Source organism: Artibeus jamaicensis, unplaced genomic scaffold, assembly GCF_021234435.1.
Source record: "Artibeus jamaicensis isolate MK-2021 breed Jamaican fruit bat unplaced genomic scaffold, CSHL_Jam_final contig_3113, whole genome shotgun sequence".
NCBI lineage: Eukaryota > Metazoa > Chordata > Mammalia > Chiroptera > Phyllostomidae > Artibeus > Artibeus jamaicensis.
The window spans coordinates 442,996-457,602 of NW_026521719.1; the positions used below are offsets into that span (position 1 = coordinate 442,996).

The 14,607-nt window shown below is 36.3% G+C and overlaps 1 protein-coding gene and 1 non-coding gene across 3 annotated transcripts in view; both read left to right on the forward strand.

Annotated features, from left to right (window-relative positions):
* ZNF654 (zinc finger protein 654) overlaps nucleotides 1-14,607 on the forward strand; it is an 84,769-nt gene that overhangs the window by 9,951 nt on the left and 60,211 nt on the right. The gene's annotated exons all lie outside the window — the stretch shown is intronic.
* On the forward strand, nucleotides 4,486-4,613 carry LOC119038332 (small nucleolar RNA SNORA33). The gene has a single exon (XR_005080404.1). It is a non-coding gene; the product is annotated as a small nucleolar RNA SNORA33 (small nucleolar RNA).

Genomic DNA, 14,607 nt, shown 5'->3' on the forward strand with positions numbered 1-14,607 from the left:
TCAAGGAGTTCATCATCACCAAGCCCTTATTATATGAAATGTTAAAGGGACTTATCTAAGAAAAAGAAGATAAAAAAGATGAACAGTGAAAGGACAGAAACAGTTATTAAGAACCACACCTAAAACAAAAGCAAACTAAGAGGACAGCTAGATCACATGGAGGGTTAACAACAGGGGAGTGGGAGATAGAGAAGGGGGGAGAAGGTACAGAAAATAAGAAGCATAGATGGTAGGTGGAAAATAGATAGGGGGGAGGGCAAGAATAGTATGGGAAATATAGAATCTAAAGAACTTGAGACACGTCATAAAGTAAGGGGGGGAATGGTGGGGGTGTGCAGGGTGGAGGGGAATGAAGGGGGGAATAGAACAACTGTAATGGCATAATCAATAAAAAGTTTCAGAATAAAAAAAATCAATTACAGTAGTACCTAGCCTAATTGGAGAGTATTTTTAATTTTTGTAATTTCTTGTGAATGTAATATAAGAACCTTCAGTTTTCATGTAATACATATTACATTGATTTCTCAGCTCCTTATTTCTTTGACAGGTCAGTTCATCATTTTAGCAGTACACTCCATTCAGTATGGATCTGCTCTCTAGGATGAGACCCAATCGGCGTCATCTGGTTAGAGCCATGGTTGGAATACTGGTGGCAAACTAAATATGAGAGGAGGTCAATCTGTATATTGTGTACATAAGATTCTAAAGTTCATTACATTAACACTCAGTATCAAACACTCAGTACTTTCAGCTCTCTAAAGCAGTGGTGAAAATGAGCAGTAGAAAAAGGTGTCACTGATGTTAGGGTTGAAGCTTTTCACTTATGTGAGGCATTGGGCATACAGTAGTAAGAAAACAGCCATTGTCCTTGTTTTTGTATACAGTTATAACTTTGAGAAGTCCAGCAGAGAAAAAAAGTGTATAATATGGTAGTCTCCATTATCTGCTGGGGATATGCTCTAAGACTCCCCAATGCCTGAAACCATTAATGGTACCAAGCATGTTTTTTTCTATATGTACCTCTGATAAAGTTTTAATTTATAAATTAGGCACAGTAAGAGATTTACAACAATAACTAACGATAGAATAAATATAACAATATGCTATAATAAAGTTTATGTGGTCTCTCTCCAAATATTCTTATTGTACTGTACTCACCCTTGTGATGATGTGCGATGGTACAGTACAATGCCTGTGTGGTAAGATGAAGTGAGGTAGATATACTGCACAAAGGTATGGCCCACTATACTAGGTGGGACTATGCAGGACTGTGCAAGATTTTATCATGTTACTTAGAATGGCATGCAATTTAAAATTTATGGGTGAGCCCTTATATGAAATGTTAAAGGGACTTACCTAAGAAAAAGAAGTTAAAAAAACATGAACAGTGAAAGGACAACAAACTCACAGTAATTAACAACCACACCTAAAATGAAAGCAAACTAACAGGACTGCTAGATCAGGATTGGAAACATAGAAATGAAGATCTCAAGGAGGGTTAGCAACAGGGGAGTGGGAGGAGGAGAAGGGGGGAGAAGGTACAGAAAATAAGTAGCATAGACAGTAAATAGAAAATAGAAGGGGGGGTCAAGAATAGCATGGGAAATATAGAATCTAAAGGACTTGAGACACATGGTCATAAACTAAAGGGAGGTAATGGTGGGGATGGGAGGTAGGGTGGAGGGGAATGAAGGGGGGAATAGAACAACTGTAACAGCATAATCAATAAAAAAATTAAAAAAAAATTTAAAACACACACACAAAAATAAAACTTATGGGTAGTTTATTTCTTGAATTTTCCATTTAATATTTTTGGATGTTACCACAGGTGACTGTAGGTAACTGAAACCCCGGAAAGTGAGATTGTGGATTGGGGGGTGGGGACTACTGGAATAGAAAATGGAGGCTTGTAAGAGGCTTGCTTATTTTTGGATTCTTGGGCAAGTTGAACTCTGGTATAACATTTTTTATTTAGTTTGAACATGTTGAAATTTAAGATAATTTTTTTAATCTAAAGAGACATAAAGCTGGATTTGCAGAATCCAGAGTTCAGAAGTGAGGTCTGGTCATCAAAACCTGTGTGGATGGTATTTGAAGCCATGTTTGTGAATGAGCTCATATACAGACATATATAGAGTGGGAAAAGAGGAGGTCGTAGAAGTGAAACTTCAGTAACTCCACAGTTAAATGGTCTTCATTTGAGTCTCCAAACGAAGTCTGAAAAGGTTTAGAGGTTGAAGAAAGCCAAAGAACTGTGGTATTAACAGAAGACATGGGAAGGGAATATTTCAGGATGGAGTAAATGATAGCTGGTGTCAAAAGCCACTGAGGTTGATCCATTGAGATACATGGTGGCCTTTGGTGACTTTAAGCAGTCTTCTAGTTTGAAGACTAGGAGGAAAAGAAATAGAGACAATAAATAAAGATAACTTATAAAAGAGAAGGAAAGATATGGCTGGGAGCTGGAGAGGTTGTGGATGAATGTGAGGATTTAAAACAAAATTGGTGAGAATTTGACATGATTAAAATCTGATGAGATGGAATGATTCATTTAAAAAGAAGAGGCAAATCTATAAAAGAAAGAAGGGATGATGTATAAAATAAGATTCTGTAAAGGGAAGGAAGGACAAGATACAAATGGAGGGGTTGCTTTATATAGGAGCTTTGGGGTAGGAGGAAGGTTCATCTGTTGAGAGTACCTGGGGCTAGTTGGAGATTCAAGGTGAATGAAGTTCTAAAATGGTAACTTCATAGGTAGATTGAATTAACATACAGAATCATTTGAGTGTGCTGAGTATGAGTAGAGAGTGACCACTAGTCTGCCCTTTTGTTCAGCAATGTTTATCTGTATAGGAGAAGGCATGGATAATATGATGAGTTATAGTCTTTCAGGGTTGAGCACATGCAATATACTGTAATTGACCAGTTAATGAACTTTGAGAAAGAAGGGGACAGGCTCATTTTCTGGTTCCATTTGTTGTAAAACAGTACAATACAGTACAGAGAAGTGAAAGGAGAGAAGATAGAAAAGGGAAAGAAGTGATTCTATCAGTAGATATTAATAGGTGCACAACATTGCTCTGTGTACTGTGAAAAAATGTGTGTCTGTATGTGGTTATATGTAATGTCCCAATAAATCATGTACATAGTGTATTAATAGATATTTCATAACTGGAGTTTACTAAAATTAACCAGTATATGTTTGGGTTACTCCAAAGTCAAAGTGCTCTAAATACTCACACTGTTGCCATTACTTTAGTATGTGTGTTATGTTTTTAGTATCTGGAAGATTATTTTATTGGAATGTTCTCTTTATGTATATAACTCATTTTTTGACTGTTTTTCTGGTTATCAGGTATTATGATAGGTCCTTTACCTGTTTTATCTCATTTAATTCACTACCCTACAGGATATGTGCCATTGTTCTCATTTTACAGAACAGGAAACTAAGATGAGAGAGATTAAATGGCTTGACTAAGTAAGCGTATATATGTGATAGATTGTGATAGTATGTGATGGATTGAAGTCTGGCCAGTCTGACTGTCAGAAGCCCATGTACTTAGCTATTCCAATATCCACACATACTATTTTTTATCTAGGAATATGCATTTGGTATCTATTATAGCATCTATGCTATATCTTTTGATATATGTACTTTCGATATATGTACTTCTATTGACTGAGTAGAAGTGATTTAAAAAGACTCAAGGCAGCAGGAACTAAAGATGTTCATGAGTGTAAAGAGAAAAAATCAAACTCAAGCTATTGGAAGTTCCATAGAGGAAGTGACTCTCAACCCCTTTATTTTTTCAAACCCATCTTAATGGGATATACTTCTCTCAAAAGCAGTGGCTCACTATAGTGGCTATTCTTGAACTGCAATAATTACGATAATTACAAGCCAGTAGAAGTTATGTTATTTATGTTATGTTCTCAAAGAAGGGTATGGAATATGTTTTAGATGGTTATCTTAAACGATTCAATTTCAAAATACCAGTCTTTCCATAGTATTTAATTTTAACCTGAATGTCTGGAAACCTTACTAATCCAGAGTACAATGGATGTGCATTTTTAGACTTTATTATCTGTTTTTTCACCCCGCTTTGGAAAATTTGCCAATGATTTCTCAGGTTATGGAATTCATTAGTAAAGTCTAAAATTTATATTCCATGCTCATGAAAAATATGGTGAAATGAATATTTGATTTTCATCTGGTGGCAGTGAAAATCACCACAACTTTTTTGGACTATAACCCATCAAAATATATTAGAAATGTTAAAAATAATTTGTACCTTTTGACTCAGTAATTTTCCTTATAGCATTAATTTCTGAGCAAATATAAATTTGAAGCTATATGTTGTAGCATTAATTATAATTAATGAAAGGAATGAATTGAAAATGAAGAGCAACCAGAATACCTAAAATAGCTTAAAACTTCTCTTCCCTTATGAACAAAAATATTATTCAGTCTTAAAAATGTTTTCAAAGCTAGTCAACAAGTCTGCTTACCTGAATGTGTTTCTGCAGAAATTCAGAGGGCTGGCAATAGTAAAGCCATGTTACGAGCCTTAAAGACATTAAAGTCATTAAGGTCCCTGAAAATGGCTACATGAAAAAAAATGTTTTCAATGACTATAATGACCTAGGAATATATAGTATGATAAAAAACTTAGGTGGGAAAATTTGTTTGTAGCAAGATTACATGCTTTGAATGTAGGCTTGTCCATTCCCACTATAGTCATGTGTGGGTTTTAGAGGAGGAAAGTGCTATACTATGAAGAAAAATCAAGTGAGCTGTTTCTCCAGAAAAAGGATTTCTTGATCATAATCCTTAGGATCCATTCATATACTTCTGGAAGTCTGTAAACTCTCTGAAATTATTAGCAAGAAGTTATCTTTGAATTTCCTCGGTGAGCAGGTCTAAGGTTTTTTTTGTTGTTTGTTTTTTTGTTTTCAACAGATTCTCTTAAGAATTGCAAAACCTGCTAAAGAAACACAGCCCAGCCCTGGCTGGTGTAGCTCAGTGGATTGAGCACGAACCTGCGAACCAAAAGATCGCGGTTCGATTCCCCGTCAGGGCACATGCCTAGGTTGCAGGCCAGTTCTCAGCAGGGGCCAGTTCCCAGCAGGAGATGCACCAGAAGCAACCATACATTGATATTTCTCTCCTTCTCTCCTTCCCTTCCCTTCTAAAGATAAATAAATAAATTTAAAAAAAACACAGCCCAATAACAAACACATCAAAAGATTATGGACCTTTGCTGTAAACTATTATGACACAAGTAGCACTGCCTGTTTTTGCAAATAAACTTTATTGGAGTATGCCCATTCATTTTTATATTACTGGTTTCATAATACAGTAGGGCTCAGTAGTTGGGTTGGAGAAGAATGTATGACCCATAAGCTGCTTTTTGGCCCTTTAAGAAAAAGTATGTCAGCCCCTGTCCTAGATTCTCATTTATTCTGTACAACAATCCTGTGAGATAGATACTATTTTTATCTTCATTTTGTGAACGATGCATATGAGACTCAGAGAGGTTAAACAACTAACACCAGATCACACATTAGAAAAGGGAAATATACAAACATTATAGTGGTTACATGTGGGTAATTAAATGATGGGTGATTTTTCATATATTATTCAAATTTACTGCAGTGAGTGTATATAACTTATAAATCAAGAGGGAAGGAAATTGTTTTTTAAAAAATTAGGTAAAACTGAGTTATGAGAACCCTAAAACACATTCATGCTTTCTTATTTTGATTTCCTACCATGTCATCTGTTATTATAAACTTAAAATGGATATGCAATTTTTGTTTCTCTTATTGGTGCTTAGCTCTTATTATGCAATGCCTTTGTAACTCTTGATTTTGTAAAAAAAATATTTATAGTTTAAAACTTTCTGTGTTAACTGAAGCAGTTTTTTAAACTCTCGAGATTCTTTGTCCTCTATTTTATATTTTGAAGTAAACTTCAATAACTATTAAGTGCTCATAATTTAATAGGTGCTTATAAAATGCTGCATGTATGTCTGTCTGACAGTATGTAATTTACTTTTCTTAATATCAATCAAGTGAATTATCCTTAATTTATTTTTCTTAATATTAATCAAGTGAATTTGAGGCATAGATCTAGACAAAGTATTATACAATAAAAGTGTCATATGAGGTATTTCTTTCAGAAGAAAAATTTTGTTGTGTGCTACCTGAAAAACTTTGTCCTAATAATTAGAGGTGATTTAGGAAGAACAGGTCACAACCCCCCTGCTCTCAAGGAAATGAATCATCTAGTTAGGGAGAAAAGGCTATCTAAATATCTAAGTACTGCATTTACTGTTAGGACCTTGATCCAAACCACAGTCATCTTTCCCCTGCATTAGTTTATCACCCTGCTTCTAATTTTTTTCAGTTTATTCTTCACACAGCCAAAGTGATTCTTTTAAGGACATGAGTGAGATCTCTTCTAAAATTGTATGCTTTTCTATCTCAGACTCAAAGCCCAAATTCTTAAAATGGACTGCAGGACTTTTTGATCCAGCACTTACTCTTTGCTTCCACTACTTACCTTCACTTACACTAGCATTTTTGCTCTTTTTTTCAGTTCGAATAAATATGCTCCTACCAGTTGATCTTTGCACTTGGGTTTTGTTTTGTCCGTGAGAAACAGTTTTCGTTTGGATCTCTGTATGGTTTTCTCCAGAACCCTGTTCAAGTATCCTTTTATGAGAGAGACAGAGGTCTTCTGTGAACACTCCAGATAAAATATACAGTAGCATTCTACCTCTAACATTCTCTTTTCTCCTTACTTTGTCTTGTACTGTTTTCCAAGGTACTTAACATCATATAACATATATTTGTACCTGTTTTTCTTCAACTGAAACTGAAATTATGGTACTTGGTACATTGTGAGCACCCAATAAAGTTTGAAAAATGAATAAGTAAATATAAATAAACCCTAAAACAGAAAAATGATGATTAGTACCACTAAAATAGTGTATATATTAAGTCCTCTGAAAGTTCAGTTGGAGAGACTACAGTACTTCCAATACAGATAATTTGGGAACGTTTTAGTTGATGAGGTGACATTTGAATTGAATCATAGTTGTTGACATTAAAATGTAGGCATGAAAAAGGAAGTGGGAGGACATTATAAGTATAGGAAATAATTTGTAAAAAGGTAGATAGCATGGTGTATTTATGAACATGTGGTTAGTTGTCTACAGTTGATATTTTTAAAAGAGTGATTCCCTCACCAGCAGTAGCATCACCTGAACACCATTAGCAACGTAAATTCTTGGCCCCACCCCAGACCTGGGGAATCTGATACTTGGCCTGGGGCCCAGCAATTTGTTTTTCATAAGTCTTCTAGATGATTCTGATGTATTCTAAAGGTAGAAAACCCCTGGACTAGAACATACATTCAGAAAAGTATTTATGGGTATTAAGATTAGAAAAAATGGACTTGGGAATTCTGAGTTCATCAGAAAGCATTCATTAGCAAATAGATTTTGCCCACTCTCACCTCCCTGACTCAAGAATATCTCACCAGCTCAAGATGAAATCTAGGATTGACCAGCTATTTTGTTTGTCTTCAGTGTTATACTTTCTTATTCATGCTGAGCAGCCTAACTTTGAGTTCTTGGGCACACTGCTTGTAGCACCATGCCATACTGTACATTGCCCTCAGCAATAACCATAGACAGTCCATGGCTTACAGTGGTTCCACTTAGGATTTTTTTTTACTTTATGACAGACAGCTCAACAGCAACATGCATTCAGTAAACAATACTTCAGATTTTGAGTTTTGATCATTTCCTGGGCTAGTGATTTGTGATAAGATATACTCTTTTGTGATGCTCGGCAGCAGTGGCAGCCAGCCACAGCTCTTCCAGTCAGTCATGTGATTATGAGGTGAACAACCAGTACCCTACAGTATACTGTGTTGCCAGAGCTTTTGGATATTGTGTTTTCACATCCCCTCATATCTACAATATGCCCATCTGTGTTTCAGTGTGCTTCAGCTGTGTACGTTAATGGTGAATACCCATGTAACCATTCTGTTTTTCCCTTTTAGTATTGTACTAAATAAATTACATGAGATATTTAATACTTTATTATAAAATAGATATTGTAATAGATGATTTTGCCCAATTATGGGTTAGTGTAAGTGTTCTGAGCACATTTAAGGTAGTTTAGGCTAAGCTATGATATTTGGCGGGTTAGGTGTATTAAATGCATTTACAATATTTTCAACTTATGATGGGTTTAACTGGTTGCAAATCCATTGTAAGTCAAAGAGCATCTGTAGTAATTTTGAAATGTACCTGAAATGCTTCAGGTATTTTTGAGGCAATCTTTCATTTTTAAAAAATTTTTTTCAAACCTGTACAGTCTTTATGTTACCTTATATAAGCAGTTTCAATTTCCTCCTCTTATCATAGACTTTCTATTTTTTTCAAAGAGCATATTATTATAGTTGGATTTCCATTGTTGTTCACTCTCAGATTTCCATCCTACAATTACCTACTATTCCTCTGTTAGGTAGTTTTGGAACTAATCACTCTTTTTTTCTAATTGATAACTACTAATATAGTCTTCTCCCCTCCCTAATTCCATCTTCAAGAACACATACTTCTAGTATATATGGTATATATATTTCTTTTTCAAATCTGTCTAGTCTAACTTTTTAGAGTGAATTTAATGCTTAAGGAAGTCCCTCTCTTCTGTCTTAATCAATATAACCTTATTTTTTAGCTTTCCCACTGATATTTTAATTGTAAGTGTATTATCTTTTTAAAACAAATTTAGTTCTTCTTGAGATTGAACAAATCTAGTACCTAAAGTTAGTGTTAGAGGCATAGGCCTTTTAAAGTTCCCTTTTGGTCTTTGGATTTGTAATAATTTTTTCTGCATAAGAAATGTATTTATGCCCTTTATAATATGCCTTTCTCTATCTATTCACCTGATAAAATCCACTGGCCATCTTTGTTGAATTCAGATGTAATCTTGACATCTACAGGATTGATTAGATTTATGGCCTTATCAATCTCAGAGGCTACTTAAGACCATATTCTGGAAGTGACTCTTGAAGCCTCTCAACACGTCACATGAATGTAAGAGCTGCTTTGAGAATGAAATTAAGAGAGAGAGGAACAGAATTAAGTCAACTAATTCAGGATTAATACTAATGATTTAAAGACTAGACATTGACACACTAGTATAATAAAACCCAGATGGAACTTAACCAACTTTTCAATCTAATGCTTTGGCATGTGGTCTTTGTCGAGAAACTAGACAGAAGGAAAAATAACAAAAATTCTACCTACTAATTGTCTCAAAAATAGATTGACTAAAAGACTTTAAAAAATCAATAATGTGATCAGTGCTTCAGCCATACCTGCAAAACCATCTGTGGCCAAGCCTTTCTAAGTTGAAGTCAGAGGCAGAGTTCTGCTTGGCTTACCCTAGTTAAGACATTATCAGGTGCCTACACATGTGTGGGTACCACTAAAAGCAGGCACACACAGAGGTATGTCCACACCACGTTTCCATTTGATGTCAGTATACATTTCCTTCTGCATATATTTAGGGGTTCCCTTGTCTACATGTCAGTTTTAATGTTTATGAGGGAAATGTTTGATATATTACTTCCCTAGTGAGTTTGGAATCAAATGAAAAATTTGGAATCAATATTTTAAAATATATTTTATTGACCATGTTATTACAGTTGTCCCATTTGCCCCCTTCATTCCCCTCCACCCTGCACACCCCCTCTCACCCACATTCCCCCCCTTTAGTTCATGTCCATGTGTCTTAAGATCTTTAGCTTTTACATTTCTCATACTATTTTTGCCTTCCTCCTATTTTCTGCCTGCCATCTTATTCTCTGTACCTTTCCCCCCCTGCTCCCACTCCCCTGTTGCTAACCCCGCATGTGAACTTCATTTCTGTGGTTCTGTTCCTGTTCTAGTTGTTTCCTTAGTTTGTTTTTATTTTAGGTATGGTTGTTAGTAATTGTGAATTTGCTGTCATTTTAGTATACGTGTTTTTTATCTTCTTTTTCTTAGATAAGTCCCCTTAACATTTCATAAAATACGGGCTTGGGGATGATGAACTCCTTCAACTTGACCTTATCTGAGAAGCACTTTATCTGTCCTTCCATTCTAAATGAAAGCTTTGCTCGATAGAGCAGTCTTGGATGTAGGTCCTTGGATTTCATGAGTTGGAATACTTCTCTCCAGCCCCTTCTTGCCTTTAAGGTGTCTTTTGAAAAATCAGCTGACAGTCTAATGGGAAGTCCTTTGTAGGTGACTATTCCCTTACCTCTTGCTGCTTCTAGGATTCTCTCCATTTTAATCTTGGCTAATGTAATTATGATGTGTCTTAGTGTGTTCCTTCTTGGGTCCACCTTCTTTGGGACTCTCTGAGCTTTCTGGACTTCCTGGAAGTCTATTATTTCCTTTGCCAGATTGAGGAAGTTCTCCTTTATTATTTGTTCAAATAAGTTTTTCACTTGTTGCTTCCCCTTCCCCTTCTGGTACCCCTATAATTCAGATGTTGGAACATTTAAAGATGTCCTGGAGGTTCTTAAGCCTCTCCTCATTTTTTTGAATTCTTGTTTCTTCATTCTGTTCTGGTTGAATGTTTCTTTCTTCCTTCTGGTCCACTCCATTGATTTCAGTCCCAGTTTCCTTCCCATCACTATTGTTTCCCTGTGCATTTTCCTTCATTTCACTTAGTTTAGCCTTCATTTGTTCCTCTAATTTGTGACTAAAATCAACCAGTTCTGTGAGCATCCTGATCACCAGTGTTTTGAACTGTGCATCTAATAGGTTGGCTAGCTCTTTGTCACTTAGAAGTATTGGCTCTGGGGCTTTGAGCTGTTTTTTGCTTGAGCCATAATGGTTTGGTCTGTCTGCACCTGTTATGCATGAGGGGCGAAGCCTTAGGTGTTCACCAGGGTGGGACGACCCAGTTGCTGGGTCATGATGCTGTATGTGGGGGTGGGGTCTAAGAGGGAAAAAATGGCGCTTTGCTCTGCTCTCTGTTGCTCCTCAGTCCCTTCCACTGCTTCCTCAAAGCAAACCGAGCCTTTCTGGTGCTGATTCCCATGTGGGTGGTCTTGTGTGTGTTCTAGGACCCTGTGGGTATCTCCATCGAACTTTCCTGCGAGGGTGGGAGTCTCCCTGTGCCTCAACCCCCACAAGTGTTTTCAATTGGTGTTTTGAGGATTTATTTCCTGGTGCTAGGACCGTGGGTTGCTTGACCTGTCTTGCTCCCCAGTTATGTGTGCAAATGTGGGACCACTGCCCAGTCAGTCAGCCACCTTGTGCACAGTGCCCCACTTCTCAATCGCTGCCTCACTGGGTCTGCCTGTTGCCACCCCATGCCAGGGATCTGCCAGCCCCTGCCTGCTTGCCCTGGGTCTTGCCCAGTGCCACCTTATGTGCCTGGGGTGCCTTGCGCGCCCTGGTGTCACCACTTTCTGTCCCGCAACTCCTCTCCACTGGGCTGCTCGAGTTCACCCCGCCAACTAGTCTGGTTGAATGTGTCTATTTTAACTCCTTGGTTGTTGGACTTCCAAAGAGTTCAATTTTCTTTCAGTTTTGGTTGTTACTTTGTTTCTGAAATGTTGTCCTTACTTTGGTTGTTTGAGGAGGCACAGTGTGTCTACCTACGCCTCCATCTTGGCCCAAAGTCTGAAATCAATATTTATCTAAGCCTTTAAAAATGAGCCTACTACTTACCTTCTTTGCACCTACTGAAGAGGACAATTGGGACTTGAAGCAGATACTCAGGTAGTGTTGGAAGACCTTGGCCTGCCTCACACCATATGGATTCCTGCTATGGTTGATAGCTTTGACTAGATAATCATTAAGATTCCTTTTAATAGTAAGATTGTATGGAATATTAAGATTTGGAGATGCTTACTCCATTTTTCATTTTGTGAAAGGTTTAGTCTTATTACACTTACAGAACCTATTAAAGACCTTAATGTTACATAAATATTAACTTATGAAGTAATGAGCTGAACAAACTACACTTTATTGAACCCCCAAAAGAACTGGGTTTCAAACTGCTTGCTACTAAAGAGTATGCCTTTTGCAGATATCAGCTTTAACTTACTAAACTGCGCTTCTATTTTGTTGATTTTTAAAATATGATTATCATGATACAAAAGGTCAAATGACAAATGACTTTCATTTTTTGAACAGAACTTGATTTTGATTCTCAATGGAAAACTGGGAGGGGGGAAAGAATCCACAGATACTCTTCAGGCATGAAGCATTTTATTTGTATTGCTGTGTGCTTCATTGGTCAAAGAGTACTGAGTTAAGTAGTCGAAACACAGCAGTATTTTTGAATGGATTTTATTTGGGGCAGGTCTGCTTGCCAAAAGTGGGTAAAATTTGTTGTAATAAATTATGGTCGGAGACAAATAATTAAACAGTTCAGACGTATGTGACTAACCACGTAACGCTTAACCTCATCATTTTCTTAAAGTGTACTGGTTATAATATATCTCTTGTTTGTTATGTGCCAGGAATTATCTTAGATTTTAATGTGTATCTTAGTTCTTCAGTAGCTCTGTGATTAAAGTGATACAAAGTTTACTTTATGGGAAACTTAGACTGAAAAGTACCAATATAATAACTTTGCTAATATTACACAACTATTAAATGTCAAAGCCAGAGCCATATGATTCCAAAACCTATATTCCTTGGCAACAGGGCTGCCAACCTATTTGCTTTATTTTTCCATCTGACATGTACCATAGACAAGGGTAAATCTTGATGTGTAGTTAGGAAACAAAGTAGGGAAAGTGGATGTAGAATTGTGTTATATTTATGTTATATTTAAATTGTTATGTGTTATGTAGAATTGTTATATATTTATGTTATATTTAAACTAGTCTCCAGAAAGTAAATGAGAATATTAAAATTTGAGGTAAAAGATTGAACAAAATAATTGAGCTAACTTTATACTTAATAGAAAACAGGAAAAGAACATCGGTATAATATTCACTAAGTTATAGACCTTACTAGAAGTTTATCAGTTTTGCTACTAATGCTTTGGGTGTACCAGGATGTTATTGCTGACCTGAATATTGTATTTAGCTGTTATTTCTCCTTAGCCTCTTCTAATCTGTAACAATTCTTCAGTTTTTCTTTGTCTTTCATGACCTTGACACATTTGAAAAGTACTGATCAATTTTTTTGTAGGGTATCATTCAAGTTTGTCTAATGATTTCTAATGATTGAATGAATTTGTACACTGTTGGTTAAAGTACCACAAAAATGCCATTGTGTCTTTCTTGGTGAACCATATCAAGAGATTTATGATAATATCTTGTGTTACTGGTCATATTTACCTTGATGACTTGGTTAAGTTTGTGCCTGTAGGGTTTCTCTACTTCTTCTAAAGCTACTGTCTTTCTCCTTGCAGTTGATAAATGTCTTGAGGGAGATACTTTTGAGACTACAAATTTATATCTCAAACTTTTACTCACTAAATGTGGATTTATGGATTTTTTTTTGTCTGCAACATTCATTTCTGTGTAAATACCTAATGGTGATCCTTCCTTTCCTTCCCTCTATCCCTCCCTTCCCTTGGATTCTGCTATGAGGAAGAACTGCCTTATCTCTAAAATTTATTTATTTATTTATTTGATTATTTGTATTAGTATGGACTTACAGATATTTGTCTGATTCCATGGATTTAAAGCCTAATATTGTCATCATTTTTATTTTGTTGCTCAAATTGTTTCAGCTTTTAGCCACTAGGAGCCCTGTCAGGTTGACTCCTGTGCTTTTATGTCCCATCATTTTTTCTTCTAGTGTTTGATTACTTTCTGACACTAAAAAATGTTCCAGTCTAATGTTATGTCTTCCCTGCTCCAGCCCTGCTGGAGGAGGGCTTTAGGAGCCTAAGTTCCTTATGTATGAGGAGCTCAAGTTTCTTTTGTTTGTGGAGAATAGTGTATAGAAACCAAGACTTGGCCCTAAATGTGCATGTTGCTATGGTAGTGTTATTGCTCCTAGGTTCTTTCAGAAGATAGAACTAAGTATATTTATTTGAGGAGAGACTAAAAATCTGGAATTATCTTCTGGTGGGTGGGTCCTTGTAGTACAGGCTTCCCCCATGACATGAGTGTTCTAGGAACCCATCTGTCTCAGTGTACCAGCTGGCATTACTGTGAGAGGCTATGTTCGGCTTCAGTGAATTTTTTTTGAAGACTTTTCACTGTGTTTGTTCATTTCATGATGGATGATTTAGGAGTGCATCTGCCCACACTGTGCAGAGTGTTCATCAGTTTTAGACCTAAAATGGCCCTGCCTCCATTCCCCATCCTCCCTGTTCACCCAGTGACTTTTTTCTGTTTCCCCGGATGAAAAAAGTCCTCAAAGGGAAATATTTTGCTGCTGTGGAAGAGGTGAAACAAAAAACAGCAGAAGCACTTAAAGACATCAAAATCAATGAGTTCAAAAACTGTTTTGAGCAGTGGAAAGCATCTCAATAGGTGTATTGCATCAAACGGAGAGTACTTTGAAGGTGACTAAAGTTTAAACATGTAAGAAAAATACACAATTTTATTATAAATACCAT